Below are 18193 nucleotides of genomic sequence, written 5' to 3'. Positions count from 1 at the left end.
GTAAATAAGTAAAAAGCAAAACATGCATCTAAATAAGAGTTTTCAGTAATACTGTTTTTGATCAGTGTGAATAAGGGCAGACAAAAAAACTGGCAACTACAGCGCCAGCAGCAGAGGTGGAACAGCGCTGCTGCAACAGCGCCAGCACCAGAGATGGAACAGCGCTGCTGCAACAGCACCAGCACCAGAGGTGGAACAGCGCTGCTGCAACAGCGCCAGCACCAGCACCAGAGGTGGAACAGCACTGCTGCAACAGTGCCAGCACCAGAGGTGGAACAGCGCTGCTGCAACAGCACCAGCACCAGAGGTGGAACAGCGCTGCTGCAACAGCGCCAGCACCAGCACCAGAGGTGGAACAGCGCTGCTGCAACAGTGCCAGCACCAGAGGTGGAACAGCACTGCTGCAACAGCGCCAGCATCAGAGGTGGAGATTTAGTTTTCATCTCGGCAGCTGAATGATTTACAGCTACTAGCCTGCTTAATTACATGTGGGAATTCCCTAGCAACCAGGCAACCCCCACATGTACCTGGCTAGTAGCTGTAAATCATTCAGTTGCCACAATGAAAACTAAATCTCCGAGCAGTCATAAATACTCGGAGACCACCCGAGCGTGCTCAGGAAAACCCGAGCAACGAGTACACTCGCTCATCACTAATAAAAACGCTTAAAAACCGCATTCCCATGCAATCCTATGGGATTCCACAGTTGCTGTGCCCATGCTGCGGATTTTGAAGCTGCGGAATCGCATAGCGGTAAAATCCGCAGCATGTTCATTATTTTAGCGGAATCGTGGCGATTCCGCCACCATAGGATTGCATTGAAACGCTCACTTTACGCATGTGGCTATGCCCACCATGCGTAAAGCGAGCACTTCATGTGCAGATGGTACCCGGGTCTGGAGGAGAGGAGACTTCTTCAGGCCCTGGGTGCAAAATTCCTGTAAAAAAAAACGAAAGTAAAAAATAGGGATATAATTACCTTCTGATGGCCCCCAGGAGTCCTCCCGGCTCTCAGCGGTGCACGCGGCGGCTTCCGTTCCCAGGGATGCATTGTGCAAATCACCTGGGATGACATTGTGGACAAGCGACCGTGACGTCACAAAGGTTCTTCACGCACAACATCCCTGGGGACGGAACGTACCGGGAGCGCCGCTGAGGAGATCGAGGGCCGTCGGAGGGTGAGAATAACCATATTTTTTTATTTTTTTCAGTATTTTTAACATTCTATCTTTTACTATTGATGCTGCATAGGCTGCATCAATAGTAAAAAGTTGGTCACACTTGTCAAGCACTATGCTAAGTGTGACCAACCTGTCAATCACTTTTCCAAACAAAGCTTGGAAAACGCAAGCATCCTGCAAACTAAAACCGCTAGTGTTTTGTGGGAAAACGCATGCGAATTCCGCATGCGTTTTACCCATGGCAGGGAAATTTCCGCAGCATTTCTGCAACGTGGGCACATAGCCTAAGTGTTATTATTTTACTGGAGGGGAAACATAGGGGTTAAGAAGACGTTGCCCAAGTAGTGGACAACCCCTTCAACTCAAAATTCCCTAACTGGGTGTTTGAAAATAGGTTCTCCAAACTAATCTTCCCCTTTTAAGCCCCATATCGTATAATGGATAGCGATAGCCATGCTGCAATTGAGATACAAGCCGGATATTGGCAGTTTGCTCTTCGTGGCGGTCTCGTATTTTTTGGTAAGAGCTTGAGTAGAGGAACCTTTCGATGGACCTTTTCACCACTTGTAACTTGAGGTATCTAAAAAGCCGGCAAAGAAATTAGCACATTAAGAATAGCCTAAACCTCCAGATAATTGAAGTAATTAAATCTTAACCAACATTAACACAAGTTTCACATTCCTTCGACAGTGGTTAATTACCGCATGAGCATGCCCGCTATAGAGTGCACAGATGAAAACCGTTTGGAGGAATGGGGAAGGAAAGCTGGATTTCTTTTTTTTTTTTTTTCTTCTTCTTCTCTTGTATTCATCTTTTGATAAGGTTTAATTAAAACTGTCCCTGCATTGTCGTGAGAATGAATGTGCTTGTTTTTTCTGCGAAAGCCAAATTATTCACTTGAGCCATGGTTGAGTAATCAAAGCCATTGAAAAGTTTGGGGGTGCATTGTAATTCGTGAGATATAATTACCAACATTCCCTGTGAACTGGTTTTTTTGTTATTATTATTATTGTTTTAATGTAATTTTGCTGCTAATGTGACTCATTCACGAAACATTCTGTGCTCTGCACTGAGGGAGGCAGCGACATAGTGAACTTTGTATAGCTCTGGCCGTTTAGTTCTAGATAATAAGGAGGTTTTCATATGGTTCTGCCATTACACATGATTATCAGCTCTAAAGAGGAAGGACGTAACCTCATAAAGACTACATTACATTCTGGTTTAGTATTATTGTAGTTGTAATTTTACATCTATAGGCAGTATTATAGTAGTCATATTCTTGTACATAGGAGCAGTATTATAGTAGTTATATTCTTGTACATAGGGGCAGTATTATAGTAGTCATATTCTTGTACATAGGAGCAGTATTATAGTAGTTATATTCTTGTACATAGGAGCAGTATTATAGTAGTTATATTCTTGTACATAGGAGCAGTATTATAGTAGTTATATTCCTGTACATAGGGGCAGTATTATAGTAGTTATATTCTTGTACATAGGGAGCAGTATTATAGTAGTTATATTCTTGTACATAGGGGCAGTATTATAGTAGTCATTCTTGTACATAGGGGGCAGTATTATAGTAGTTATATTCTTGTACATAGGAGCAGTATTATAGTAGTTATATTCTTGTACATAGGAGCAGTATTATTGTAGTTATATTCTTGCACTTAGGGGCAGTATTATAGTAGTTATATTCTTGTACATAGGGGCAGTATTATAGTAGTTATATTCTTGTACATAGGGGCAGTATTATAGTAGTTACATTCTTGTACATAGGAGCAGTATTATAGTAGTTATATTCTTGTACATAGGAGCAGTATTATAGTAGTTATATTCTTGTACATAGGGGTAGTATTATAGTAGTTATATTCATGTACATAGGAGCAGTATTATAGTAGTTATATTCTTGTACATAGGAGCAGCATTATTGTAGTTATATTCTTGCACTTAGGGGCAGTATTATAGTAGTTATATACTTGTACATAGGAGCAGTATTATAGTAGTTATATTCTTGTAGATAGGGGCAGTATTATAGTAGTTATATTCTTGTACATAGGGGCAGTATTATAGTAGTTATATTCTTGTACATAGGAGCAGTATTATAGTAGTTATATTCTTGTACATAGGGGCAGTATTATAGTAGTCATATTCTTGTACATAGGAGCAGTATTATAGTAGTAATATTCTTGTACATAGGAGCAGTATTATAGTAGTTATATTCTTGTACATAGGGGCAGTATTATAGTAGTTATATTCTTGTACATAGGAGCAGTATTATAGTAGTTATATTCTTGTACATAGGGGCAGTATTATAGTAGTTACATTCTTGTACATAGGGGCAGTATTATAGTAGTTATATTCTTGTACATAGGGAGCAGTATTATAGTATATTCTTATACATTAGAGCAGTATTATAGTAGTTATATTCTTGTACATAGGGGCAGTATTATAGTAGTTATTTTCTTCTACATAGGGAGCAGTATTATAGTATATTCTTATACATTAGAGCAGTATTATGCACAACTAAATACATTTCCTCTCTATATTTTTCCAAAGTATATAAAATGTATTTTCTTTGTTTCTGTTTTTCTTTTTTTTTACATTGAAGTAAATAAAGTGACTGTGGCATTGTGAGGATCTTCAAGCAGATGAATGTCTTGTGCGCATGTTTGGTTGTGTAAGGAATACAGACAAAGCAAAATGTAATTCAATGTGGCCTGATTAGACATGCACTAATGCCTGATGGGGCTGAACAAAAGTTTTCCCACTGCAATGTGCGCTACCCATCATCTGCTCTTTGCAACAAAAAAAATCACTACCATTCCAGGTCGCACAGATCCTACATAAAAAAAAAATATATATATATATTTTTTTAAGTATCTTTAGTTCTTTTGGTGGAAAAAAAGTTAGCTATGTAAATAATTGCACGAGTTGTTTTTTTATTAATTTATCATTTACTTTTCTAATTATAATTATTTTAGAGTTTTTTTGCATCTTATTTTTCTTTGCTGTTTTTTTTTTTCCCCCCGCTCTGCAAAGCTTTGAATATTATTTTGAATGTTTGATTGACTCTAAAAGTGTTGCACGGCGGTGTAATGATTTCACGCTCAGTAGTTGGTTAATAAGACCCACGGTTATTATTTGGTGAGCCCAAGTTGCGGAGAAGAAAAAAAAAGAAAATAAAGAATTGTGTTAGGCCAAGCAGCTTAAAGGGTTTCGGGCCCCTGAGTGAGAAGACAATTGTTTCTGCACAGCAGGTAAGGAACGGATCTAGACATTCGCTGTTGTATGCAATATGCTGACTGGCCCGAGCCATTCCTTCATTTTGCACATAACCGCATTTGGCTTTTCGGAAGTTGATCAAACACAAATCTTTTTTTTTTAATTTTGACTTGTAGGATCGCTCCTTCCAACAGGTGGCGCTATAGAGTTTAAGTCCCCTTTTTCTCAGAAGAGGCAATTTGCATATTTTTTTTTTTTTAATTAACGCTTATTTGTGTTTTAATGTTAATTCTGGTTGACAATCCCGGCAGTGAATCCAGTGATCTTGCTTTTAATTATTATTTTTTTTATTTTTCAAATAAAAAGAAAATAATTCTCAAATTCATTTTTTAGCATGCGATAGATTGTGATTTATTTTTTTATTTTTTTTATTTTTTTTAATTTAATCCAATAAAGGTGTTTTCTAGAAATTTTTATTGAAGACCTACTCTAAGCGTGGCTCATCAATGTGTAATTATTGGCCCAAAAATAAGGTGATGTTCCAACTCCTTAAAAAATTGAAACTTTATTAGTCCTGGTTAAAAAATATTTTGCAGCCGTGAAAAAAAAACTCCCTGTACGATGTGATTCCAAGGGGGTTAAAGCGACGCGTTTCGATCTGAGACCGGATCTTTATCAAAGCTTTATTTTTGTTTCATACATCCTGTCCCATCAAGGCGAAGTTCCGTGGTTGGTGAGCTGGCTGTGGTTTCTAACCACGGTGCTTCTGTTCTATTCATGTAATTATTGACCCACGATGTAGATGGAACCACCGTGAATGATCTATGGCGCTATAGCAGCTCCTGTCTTCTGTTGATTGCTATAGGTCCCACACCCCCGCCAATCGCACATTTACAGCCAATCCAAATGCTCACAATACAGTTTTTAGAAAATAAAAAATAGAGCGCACAAAGGGTAATGATGAAATTTAAAAATTAAATCGGGGGTGAGGAAGTTGCTCACTTCATTGTATCGTGTATGTCACAACTCCCAATAAATGCCGGTAGATTATTCAGCTGATTATTGAGAGGATCTTCATCTGGAAGGAGATTGAGGAGAAGTAGGGTATAGATGTTCCGGAAGACCGCACTGCTGTGAAAAGGAGTAGTTCCACGTGTGGTGGTAATATTTCAAGTAGCTTTTATTAACGCGTTTCAGCTTTCTCCAAACTCAACTACATATGAAGAACAGTAACACAAGGAGGGGTTTAAATCAACAAGAGGGGCGTAAATATATATAAAAAGGAACAGATGGCACTCACCGGTTAAAAAAACTTCTTTATTCCAATACTTTAAAACATCGGTATCGGGAGGATGGGAGCAGGAGTGCAATGGACGACAGCCGTTTAGCGCTGCAGTGGCGCTTCTACTGGTCATATATATATATAAAAAAAAATGAGTATACTGTGATTTCTTAAAAAAAAATTAAAAAGCCTATAATTACATAAAATAAAATAACAGAATAGACTTTCAAATATATGGTCATTACTGTCGTGCCTAAGATGTAATATGAATGAATATTGACACCCCTTTTCTATCATTAAACCCCTCCTTGTTGTATTGATCTTTATATGTAGTTCAGGTTTCGGTACGAGCTTGAAACGCGTTAATAAAAGCTACTTTAAGTATTATCACACATGGAATTACTCTTTTTCACAACCAGCGCGGTCTACCAGAACACGAGAAAGAAGAAAAAAGAGACATACCCAACTGGGGAACACCCAAGAAGTCTGTATCAAGGGTCATTGAATTTTAGAATATTAATTTATTTGTTGGAGTCCAAAACACACGAAATACAAATAAAACCATTTAAAAACAATGAAAAACAAGCCCCATAATGAGGTGGACCACCCCTGGATGGAAAGCTGCAATGTCAATAATTTTACAATATCAAAAATAATACAGGCAATATGTGCTAGAACGCAGACCTTATAACATGAGCAAGTGCAAGCTAAATTTATGGGCAATCTTAACAGGAGGACCAATATACCTGTATCATGCCAGCAGAGCTATATATAAACCCATACAGAGTCACTAGAAGTTCACAAGGCACAAATAACGGCAAATATAGTCAAATAAATCAGTATTGTAAAGCGAAGACCAGACCTAGTGCAATACTGGATAATGGCAGGACCAGCCGGATTCCCCTGTCTAGCATATCCGTCTATGACCCCTCTGGTCCCTCATTTCAGGTCTCAAATATTTTACTGGGGCAGGCCTAATTGACTATTTTTGCATGTGAGTGGGATCCTTTTGAGCATGAGGTTCTATTTTTTGGGTGTGCAGTTGTACGGATATGCTAGACAGGGGAATCCGGCTGGTCCTCCCATTATCCACCTTCTGTTGTCTACCAGAACATCTATCGCCTACTTCTCCTTAATCAGAATACAGTTTTAGTGTAAAGAGTTATTTCCGTCTTCATACATGGGTATTGTTGGTTAGGGCCTTCAAATATAAGCAATTTTGCAATTTACTGCTTGTTAAAATTTCCATCCCTTCTTGAAATATTAACAGTTTTGTTTACTGCTCGTTGCCTTGGAGACTGACCACCGCTGGAGCAGAACATACATGGCGCTTACAAACCCTGTTCTGTTGAGCTTGTCGGCCCTTTTTGTGAAACTGGCTAGTATCGCTAAAGCTCACCGTTACCCCGCACAGTGCTGGCAATCTAGAAAGAAGTGGTGGTCGGTCTCCCAGACAACGCGTTGTAAAGTAAAACAAAAATAAAGTATTAATATCTAAATAACGGCTGCAAATTTTAATAAGCTGTAAACTGCAACAGTGTTTGTTTTTACAAGCTCTATCCGACAATATCCATTTATGAAGATGGAAGAATAACCCTTTATGGAATATTCTCATCTGAGGCAGTTATGGACTATCCACATGAAGCTTCACCACCAATTCCATTAATTGGTAAATTAGGGTGGTTGGAACCTCCAGTGTTCAGACATTTATCAACAATCCTACTTTCAGGTAATAGATGTTTTTTGTAGTACAACCTCTTTAAAGTCTCCATACACATTAGATATTGGCCAATTTCTGCACAACCAGCGGAATAAATAGTGTACGAAGAGAACTGTCTCTTCTCTAAAAGCAGGTATTGATGGAAAGTCATCATATTATATAGCACTGTGTACTTACAATTGCTCATTTTCCCTTTCTACCCAGCTAATTCTTCTCTTTTCCATTAGATCTATGACATCAACTGACAAGCTGATTCCTTGTGTGCTCTATGTAGAAACAGGAGGTCAATTTTTCCTGTATGAGTCATTACTGTAAAAGCCCCTGGCAGAGAAGAGGAGCTGAACAGTCAGGAAGGTAAAGAGGGGAATGACTCATGCAGGAAAACAGAGACTTCCTGTTTCTACATAGAGCAGAGAAAAGAGAATTATTATCTGGGTAGAAAGACAAAATGAGCAATTGTAAGTAAACAGCGCTAAATAATATGATGATTGCAGTATATTAAGAGGATAAAGTTTTTGATGGGAGAGATTCTTTAAACAACTCAATTTTACCGTTGGAGATGTTTGTAGGTTTGCTTTGGATCCAACAATGTTCTAAGATCGGAATCCATCGCTGTTTTTAGGAAACCCATTTTAACAGAGGGAGAATTCACAATCTTCTCTTAGAAGTTCCTCTGGTAGAGTTCCGAACAATGTCCTACAAAACAATTGTTAGAATTAACTAAATAGCGGACTCGATAAGAAGCGTTCACTTTGTAGTCCGAAGACTCGAGCTTGAATCCTCTGTACAGATGTGCCCCTCTAATTCCGTATTGTTGGTTTCTGCATGAATGGCCAGAAAAGGAAAAGGTTGAGAAAAGGGAAATACAATGAGGGTGGTGTTCTATAGGTCTAATAAGTATCATAGCAAAGATGAGAGGCTATCGGAGATTACACGGGGCAGGGGGATATTTTGGATCATCTTCGCTAGCTGCATTAGATACTTCTAGTTGTTTCCTATTTATATGGAGGGATATTTCTATGGATGTGCACTTACTATAGTTCATGGGAGTTGTATGAGATTAAAAACAAACGTGCAGGTTTTTGAAAATTATTTTAGTGATAAAAAAAAAATCAGGACTTTTAAAAAAAAAAATTCAGTGGTTGCCACCATTTTCTGAAACCTGTTACGTTTTCATTTTAAGGTTGACAGAGCCAAGTGATGGCTTATTTTTTGCACGACAACATGGGTTTTTTTTTATTGACATTTTGATCACTTGTTGCAACATTTTTGTAATGTTGCAGCGACAAAAAAAAAACGGACTTTTGGCGTTCTCGAATTTTTTTCCCATTTATGTCGTTTACTGGTGGGGTTAATTACACTGGTCTACAAAAAAAAATTCTGGCATGGACTTTAACAACAGTTTTAGGCTACTGTATATACTCGAGTATAAGCCGACCCGAGTATAAGCCGACCCCCCTAATTTTGCCACAAAAAACTGGGAAAACTTATTGACTCGAGTATAAGCCTAGGGTGGGAAATGTAGCAGCTACCGGTGAATTTCAAAAATAAAAATAGATGCTCCATACCGTTCATTATTGCCCCATAGGATGCTTCATATAAAGCTCTGCCACATATAATGCTCCATACTGTTCATTATTTCCCCATAGATGTGCCATATAGTGCCCTGCACTGTTCATCATTGCCCCATAGATGTACTATATAGTGCTCTGCACCGTTCATTATTTCCCCATAGATGTGCCATATAGTGCTCTGCACCGTTCATCATTGCCCCATAGATGTGCCATATAAAGCTGTGCCATATAGTGCTTTGCACCGTTCATTATTGCCCCATAGATGTGCCATATAGTGCTCTGCACCGTTCATTATTGCCCCATAGCTGCCATATAGTGCTCTGCGACGTTCATTATTGCCCCATAGCTGTGCCATATAGTGCTCTGCGCCGTTCATTATTGCCTCATAGCTGTGCCATATAGTGCTCTGCGCCGTTCAGTATTGCCCCATAGCTGCCATATAGTGCTCTGCGCCGTTCAGTATTGCCCCATAGCTGCCATATAGTGCTCTGCGCCGTTCAGTATTGCCCCATAGCTGCCATATAGTGCTCTGCACCATTCAGTATTGCCCCATAGCTGCCATATAGTGCTTTGCATCGTTCATTATTGCCCCATAGCTGCCATATAGTGCTCTGCGCCGTTCATTATTGCCCCATAGCTGTGCCATATAGTGCTCTGCACCGTTCAGTATTGCCCCATAGCTGCCATATAGTGCTCTGCGCCGTTCATTATTGCCCCATAGCTGCCATATAGTGCTCTGCACCATTCAGTATTGCCCCATAGCTGTGCCATATAGTGCTCTGCGCCGTTCAGTATTGCCCCATAGCTGCCATATAGTGCTCTGCACCGTTCAGTATTGCCCCATAGCTGCCATATAGTGCTTTGCACCGTTCATTATTGCCCCATAGCTGCCATATAGTGCTCTGCGCCGTTCAGTATTGCCCCATAGCTGTGCCATATAGTGCTCTGCGCCGTTCAGTATTGCCCCATAGCTGCCATATAGTGCTCTGCGCCGTTCATTATTGCCCCATAGCTGCCATATAGTGCTCTGCACTGTTCAGTATTGCCCCATAGCTGTGCCATATAGTGCTCTGCGCCGTTCATTATTGCCCCATAGCTGCCATATAGTGCTCTGCGCCATTCATTATTGCCCTATAGCTGCCATATAGTGCTCTGCACCGTTCATTATTTCCCCATAGCTGCCATATAGTGCTCTGCGCCGTTCATTATTGCCCCATAGCTGCCATATAGTGCTCTGCGCCGTTCATTATTGCCCCATAGCTGCCATATAGTGCTCTGCGCCGTTCATTATTTCCCCATAGCTGCCATATAGTGCTCTGCACCGTTCATTATTTCCCCATAGCTGCCATATAGTGCTCTGCACCGTTCATTATTGCCCCATAGCTGCCATATAGTGCTCTGCGCCGTTCATTATTGCCCCATAGCTGCCATATAGTGCTCTGCGCCGTTCAGTATTGCCCCCTAGCTGTGCCATATAGTGCTCTGCACCGTTCATTATTGCCCCATAGCTGTGCCATATAGTGCTCTGCACCGTTCATTATTGCCCCATAGCTGTGCCATATAGTGCTCTGCACCGTTCAGTATTGCCCCATAGCTGTGCCATATAGTGCTCTGCACCGTTCAGTATTGCCCCATAGCTGTGCCATATAGTGCTCTGCACCGTTCAGTATTGCCCCATAGCTGTGCCATAGAAAGCTGTGCCATTGCTGCTGCTGCAATAAAATAAAAAAATGCCATACTCACCTCTCTTGCTTGCAGCTCCCAGCGTCCGGTCCCGGCGTCTCTCCGCACTGACTGATCAGGCAGAGGGCGCCGCGCACACTATATGCGTCATCGCGCCCTCTGACCTGCACAGTCAGAGCGGAGAGACGTCGGGAAGATGGAGCGACGCCGGGAAGATGGAGCGGCGCCCGGCGTGTGGAACGCGGACAGGTGAATATTACATACTTACCTGCTCCCGGCGTCCTGCTCCCTCTGCCTGTCACACGGTCTTCTGTGCCGCAGCCTCTTCCTCTATCAGCGTTCACCGGCACCGCTGATTAGAGAAATGAATATGCGGCTCCACCCCAATGTGAGGTGGAGCCGCGTATTCATTTCTCTAATGAGCGGTCCCACGTGACCGCTGAAGAGAAGAACAACTGCAGCACCGAAGACCGTGTGACAGGCAGAGGGAGCGCCGGGACTAGGTAAGTATGCCTCAGCGCCCTCTCCCCCTCACCCGCCGACCCTGCCGCCCACCGTGACTTGAGTATAAGCCGAGAGGGGCACTTTCAGCCCAAAATTTTGGGCTGAAAATCTCGGCTTATACTTGAGTATATACGGTAATTTGAGGGTGCTGAATTCAAATCTGATGTTATAATTTCTCTATCACATCACGTTTTTGCGCTACAGGTATATAGCCCATTTTCATGAATTCCATGATAAATATAAGTAGTGTATGAAAAGTGCCGGTATATACGGTTCACTAAGGTAAATTTAGTTTTCATTTAGTCTCCCAATAAATGTGAGAATATCTTTGTTTTCTTTGAACATGCATAATTCCCATTTGTTATGATAACCCCCTTGTTTTCTGTGCTACTGGGATAGTAGAGCTACAGCAGAGCATTGGGTGAAAACTGAATGGCCTCAGCGACAGAGTTTGGCATCTGGCGATAAGAATGTCATCCATGATCCTCTAGTGGATGGGAAGGACATTGTCTTTCCTCCCCTACACATAAAACTTGGATTGATGAAGCAGTTCGTCAAAGCTCTCAATCACAGTGGAGAATGCTTTAACTATATATGTTCAACTCTTCCTGGTCTTAGTGAAGAGAAGAAAAAGGCTGGAATATTTGATGGACCTCAAATAAGAACACTTATGAGAGACCCAAATTTTATCACCTCAATGAATGAGACAGAAGAAAGAGCTTGGAATGCATTTTGTAATGTGGTGCAGAATTTTCTAGGGAATAAGAAAGCCGACAACTATGAAGAGATTGTGGAAGAGCTACTAATGAGTCTGCGAAATCTTGGATGGAGAATGAGATTCACTATTTACACAGCCATTTGGACTTTTTTCCAGAGAACCTTGGGGATGTGAGCGAGGAACAAGGGGAGCGTTTTCATCAGGGCATTAAAACAATGGAAGAACGGTATCAAGGTCGGTGGGACTCACATATGATGGCCGACTATTGCTGGAGCTTGATGAGAGACAGCCCAGAAGCCGTACATCACAGATCAGCCAAGAAAAGAAAGTTCCAATATCTGCCATTTGTCATTCATCTGTGTGCCATATATATGTGTTTTTATATTTTGTAGTTTAATTCTGTAGGTATATTTGATTTGCTGTACATAGACTTTGTAATCTTTGTTATTCCTTGATTAAAAATATACAAAATGTAGTACCGAAAATCATGTGTTTTTGTCATAAAATATTAAGAGTAATTTTCATCAAAAATTGAAAATATCTCGAAATCCTGATGTGGTAGCCAAAAACGGAGTTGATATTCGTAATCAGCAGCCAAAATTGACTTAAAATATGTTTTAAAACCTTTTGCCAGAAAAATTGCGTTGACCAGTGATATTCTCATTCTTTGATAGATCGGTCTCTTCGGAACACACCGATACCACATATGTGTAATTTTTTTTTTACATATTCTTTTATTATCTTTATTTTTAATGAGTTTAAAGGAGGTGATTTGCACTTTTATGGGTTTTTTTTTAAATTTTCGAAATCTTTTTCTTAATTTTTCACTGTATTTATCAGACTCCTACTGGACTTGAGGCTGCAATTGTCCGAATCGCCTGTGCTATATACAGTGATGTCACAAAATTTGGGGCATATAGAAAAAAAAAATCACGGTCTCCTTTGAAGCTTGGCCACAAGGGAGCTCCGTAATGACAAGCACTGGGGTCTTCAACAGACCCCTGGCTGTCAAAGTAACCCATTGGCGACCTGTGATCACACCTTGAGCGCTTAGAATGACTCGCCCCCATGCTGGCAGACAGCGGCATTTAACAGGTTAATAATCGCGGTTGAAGCTTGGCGCCGCCTGTAGTTATTCGAGGCAGATCCCGGCTGTAACACAGTCATCACCTGCCGGGTATGTTGGAGCTCACCCCGTGCTACCAACATGTATGGTGGATGTCAGTAAGGGGTTAAGGTGCAGGGTCATCCCAACCTTCCTATCCCCTCCACCCATGGACAGAATAAAAAAAAAAAATGATGTCTGATTCCTTCCTAAATCAGCACCACTCCAAGTCCTCAGGTTGTGCGTGGTATTACAGGTGATTGAGCGGAGTTGCAATACCACGCACCACCAGCGGACAGGTGTGGCGCCATTCTTGTATGTGTGATGTTCCACGTATATAAATTCTCCCTCCTCTCTATATGTGGTGACATAATGAATGCAAGCCTAACAAGCCCGGAGATTATTCCCTTGTATTATTTTTCGTCCTCGTCGGGGATCCTTTTGTTTAGGAGGACAGCTGTTCAGCTCATCTTTTTTTCCGCCAGCTGCCTACAATGTGGGTGGGCAGTCACACAAAGACAGAAAATGTCACACTGCTGGGAGTTCTAGACCAAATATTGATTTTTTTTTCTTTTTAGCAGTAATAACTGTAAAGCCGTCGTATAAAATATACAGAAGTAAGATAATGGGTAAAATTTAGGAATAAGCGTTTCCGGAACATCGGTGACGTGATGATATCGCGCATTATTACATATGTCTGTGTGTTTGTTGCAATGTTACAGTTTGTGTATTTGTGCAACGTTGTCGATGGAATACATCTATAAAGTGACCGGACATAAGACGACCTGCTTAAAAAGTAAGGGGGGCATCTACTTGGGGATCATTCGCCCTTGTGAACATCTGTCCGAATGTGTTTGTTAGTAGGAGTCACCTTGGTGGTTTAACAAATGATTTTCTTCAATGCCGCCTATCCGCAGATGACACTTTTTTTTTATTTGTTTTTTTACTTTTTTTTTGTTGTTGCTTTTTTTTTTACGTTCAACGATTTTAGACTTTAATATTCATCTTTTTCTATGCCTTTAATAATCCAGTGAACAGTTATATCATTTACTGGTGTCCCACCTGGTCTTCACAATGTATAGCAATGTGCACGTCCACCTTGCGGGCCGAGTTCTGGTGGTCGCACATGCTCAGTCGCTCTTCCCGGAGTCGGGAGTTTTTGTTCACTGCAGATCAACCAATAGAAATGGCTTTCTGTTCTGCATGTCAGGGAAGGCGCAAAGTCTCAGTAGTACATGGCAGCCTGGCTGAAAAGACTCATAAGAAAGGACTATGTTATCAGCTGCCAGAGGGGGAAGGAGACTGATTCTGTCCAGTGGGAACCTTCCAGTAGCACAAATTTGCAGCATCAAAGGAAATAAAAAAAATGATGATATTGAGCTGCTGATATAAAAACCATGCTCTGTACAGTGTGGATAAAGTATGTGTTGCATTTATGTATATACCAAACTGGTTGTGCTAAAGATAGTGATGTGCACTAAGCACAACTCCAACATGTTTTCCATAATTACAGCCCTTTTTACAGGTTGTTCCCCTTGTACATCTATGAATTTCTACCACCTGAATGTGCGTCTGGACAAACAGAACTCAGACCAAAGATGAAGCGCCCTGGACTCGAGCACAATAAGGCTATGTTCACACCTTGCGTCGGGTCCCTGCGGGTTCTCCCGCAGCGGATTTGATAAATCTGCAGGGCAAAACAACTGCGGTTCTCCCTGCAGATTTATCGCGGTTTGTTCCGCGTTTTCCGCTGCGGGTTTCCGCCTATACTATTGATGTTGCATATGCAGCAATATGCAGCATCAATAGTAATGTTAAAAATAATAAAAATTGGTTATACTCACCCTCTGAAGTCCCGATCCCTCGGCGCTGCACCCGGCGGTCCGGTTCCAGAGATGCTGTGCGAGAAGGACCCTTCTTGACGTCACGGTCATGTGACCGCGACGTCACCACAGGTCCTGGTCGCACAGCAACTCTGACCGGACGGCCGCGTGCAGCGCCCAGGAGCTCCGGACATCAGAGGGTGAGTATAACCAGATTTTATTATTTTTTTAACCCCAAATATGGTTCCCAGGGCCTGGAGGAGAGTCTCCTCTCCTCCACCCCGGGTACCACCCGCACATTATCCGCTTACTTCCCGCAACGTGGGCACAGCCCCATGCGGGAAGTAAGCGGTTCAATGTATTCCTATGGGTGCAGAATCGCAGCGATTCTGCACAAAGAAGTGACATGCTGCGGGTTGTAAACCGCTGCGTTCCCGCGCGGTTTTTCCCGCAGCATGTGCACAGCGGTTTGCGGTTTCCATAGGGTTTACATGTTACTGTAAACGCTATGGAAACTGCTGCGGACCCGCAGCATCAAAATCGCGGCGGTTCCGCGGTAAAAACCGCTAAGTGTGAATATAGCCTAAGCGCTACTTTCCAGGAGGATTTGATGCTTCTTCTACTCCTCCTTTAGTTGGAGATGTCTCCCAGTTATGTGAGGATTCTGGACATTCCTGGAATTTTTACTTATGGTATATACAGTACAGATCAAAAGTTTGGACACACCTTCTCATTTAAAGATTTTTCTGTGTTTTCATGACTATGAAAATTGCAAATTCACACTGAAGGCATCAAAACTATGAATTAACACATGTGGAATTATATACTTAACAAAAAAGTGTGAAACAACTGAAAATATGTCTTATATTCTAGGTTCTTCAAAGTAGCCACCTTTTGCTTTGATGACTGCTTTGCACACTCTTGGCATTCTCTTGATGAGCTTCAAGAGGTAGTCACCGGGAATGGTCTTCCAACAATCTAGAAGGAGTTCCCAGAGATGCTTAGCACTTGTTGGCCCTTTTGCCTTCACTCTGCGGTCCAGCTCACCGCAAACCATCTCAATTAGGTTCAGGTCTGGTGACTGTGGTGGTCAGGTCATCTGGCGTAGCCCCCATCACTCTCCTTCTTGGTCTAACAGCCCTTACACAGCCTGGAGGTGTGTTTGGGGTCATTGTCCTGTTGAAAAATAAATGATGGTCCAACTAAACGCAAACCAGATATTATATCATGCCGCTTCAAGATGCTGTGATAGCCATTCTGGTTCAGTATGCCTTCAATTTTGGAATAAATCCCCAACAGTGTCACCAACAAAGCACCCCCACACCATCACACCTCCTCCTCCATGCTTCACGGTGGGAACTAGGCATGTAGAGTCCATCCGTTCACCTTTTCTGCGTCACACAAAGACACGGTGGTTGGAACGAAAGATCTCAAATTTGGACTCATCAGACCAAAGCACAGATTTCCACTGGTCTAATGTCCATTCCTTGTGTTCTTTAGCCCAAACAAGTCTCTTCTGCTTGTTGCCTGTCCTTAGCAGTGGTTTCCTAGCAGCTATTTTACCATGAAGGCCTGCTGCACAAAGTCTCCTCTTAACAGTTGTTGTAGAGATGTGTCTGCTGCTAGAACTCTGTGTGGCATTGACCTGGTCTCTAATCTGAGCTGCTGTTAACCTGCGATTTCTGAGGCTGGTGACTCGGATAAACTTATCCTCAGAAGCAGAGGTGACTCTTGGTCTTCCTTTCCTGGGGCGGTCCTCATGTGAGACAGTTTCTTTGTAGCGCTTGATGGTTTTTGCAACTGCACTTGGGGAAACTTTCAAAGTTTTCCCAATTTTTTGGACTTACTGACCTTCATTTCTTAAAGTAATTATGGCCACTCGTTTTTCTTTACTTAGCTGCTTTTTTCTTGCCATAATACAAATTCGAACAGTCTATTCAGTAGGACTATCAGCTGTGTATCCACCAGACTTCTGCTTAACACAACTGATGGTCCCAACCCCATTTATAAGGCAAGAAATCCCACTTATTAAACCTGACAGGTCACACCTGTGAAGTGAAAACCATTCCCGGTGACTACCTCTTGAAGCTCATCGAGAGAATGCCAAGAGTGTGCAAAGCAGTCATCAAAGCAAAAGGTGGCTACTTTGAAGAACCTAGAATACAAGACATATTTTCAGTTGTTTCACACTTTTTTGTTAAGTATATAATTGCAAATGTGTTAATTCATAGTTTTGATGCCTTCAGTGTGAATTTACAATTTTCATAGTCATGAAAATACAGAAAAATATCTCTAAATGAGGTGTGTCCAAACTTTTGGTCTGTACTGTACATATACAGTATATGGAGATAAGTATGTGCCCCCTCCACATTACACCTACAGAAGATTTTATGATATCCCATTATATATGCAGCACCCCAGGTGGCAGGTTGCTGCAGTGATGTTGCCTTCCCATCGGGGAGGGTGATGTCACACTTGGAGGCAGTGGGCATTCTTTCTATCAGGTAAGGCACTTACATTCAACACATCTGAATCTAGGCCAGGAGGGGGAGCTCAGGACCCGGATTCAGGGGAGCGTCCCTTAGCTATATGGATCCTGGCCTGGAGGAGGAGCTAATCAGTCTTAGAGAGTTGTAGAGGAGTGAGGAGAGGAGAAGGACGTTTGGAGCAGATGTGGGGGCCGAGCAGCCACGAGGGAGCTGCTACCCCTGGAAAGTGTGAAAAGCAGAAGAGAGAGTTGAATTGTGAAGGAGCTTAGAGGGTGGTGGAAAGGGCTCAGGAGGGGAACAGCGTAAGGACGCCCTCAGAGCCAGAGCGCAGAAGTCGGGTACCGGGAGCCCGAGGTCGTGTTGTTCTCCAGGACGCATGACAGAACTAGAGGGCATAGTACTATATGTCAACTGCCTGTAACAAGTCTGAGGTGAAGCAGTAACCCTAAGAGCCGGGTCATCTAAGAGATAAAAAAAAAAAAAAGGCTCAAACTGCCTATAGCCGCAGGGACCTCGCCATCTGGCGCAACTAGGAAAGGCTTACGGACCTCACCTGAAGTGGAATCCCTTATTGCCTCCAAGCCGGCCGGACTACGACTACCCTATACCTGGTACCCTGGACTGAGGACTGCTACCATCTGTAAACCAGGTAAAAGACTGCAAACTCTGTGTCCTCCACTTATTTGTCGTCATACATCATCTTTGCCACACACCTTGGGAGCCCCGGGGACCCCGCTTCACCTTTGAGAAGCGTTACCATCTTGCTGCAACAACATCACCCCAGAGGACCCCTTTAAGCAGCGTCGGTGCCTACTGACCGAATACCACAGGTGGCGTCACAAACAATAGACATTACAAATCCCTTTAAAGACCTTTCCCTTTAATTGGG

At 42.1% G+C, this 18193-nt stretch overlaps 1 protein-coding gene across 5 annotated transcripts in view; it reads left to right on the top strand.

The window, feature by feature from the left end:
* Nucleotides 1–18193, top strand: part of CDK14 (cyclin dependent kinase 14) — a 521480-nt gene that overhangs the window by 454469 nt on the left and 48818 nt on the right. The window lies entirely within an intron of this gene.

This window comes from Ranitomeya imitator, chromosome 6, assembly GCF_032444005.1.
Source record: "Ranitomeya imitator isolate aRanImi1 chromosome 6, aRanImi1.pri, whole genome shotgun sequence".
Lineage (NCBI taxonomy): Eukaryota > Metazoa > Chordata > Amphibia > Anura > Dendrobatidae > Ranitomeya > Ranitomeya imitator.
This window is presented reverse-complemented; position numbering and strand designations above follow the sequence as displayed.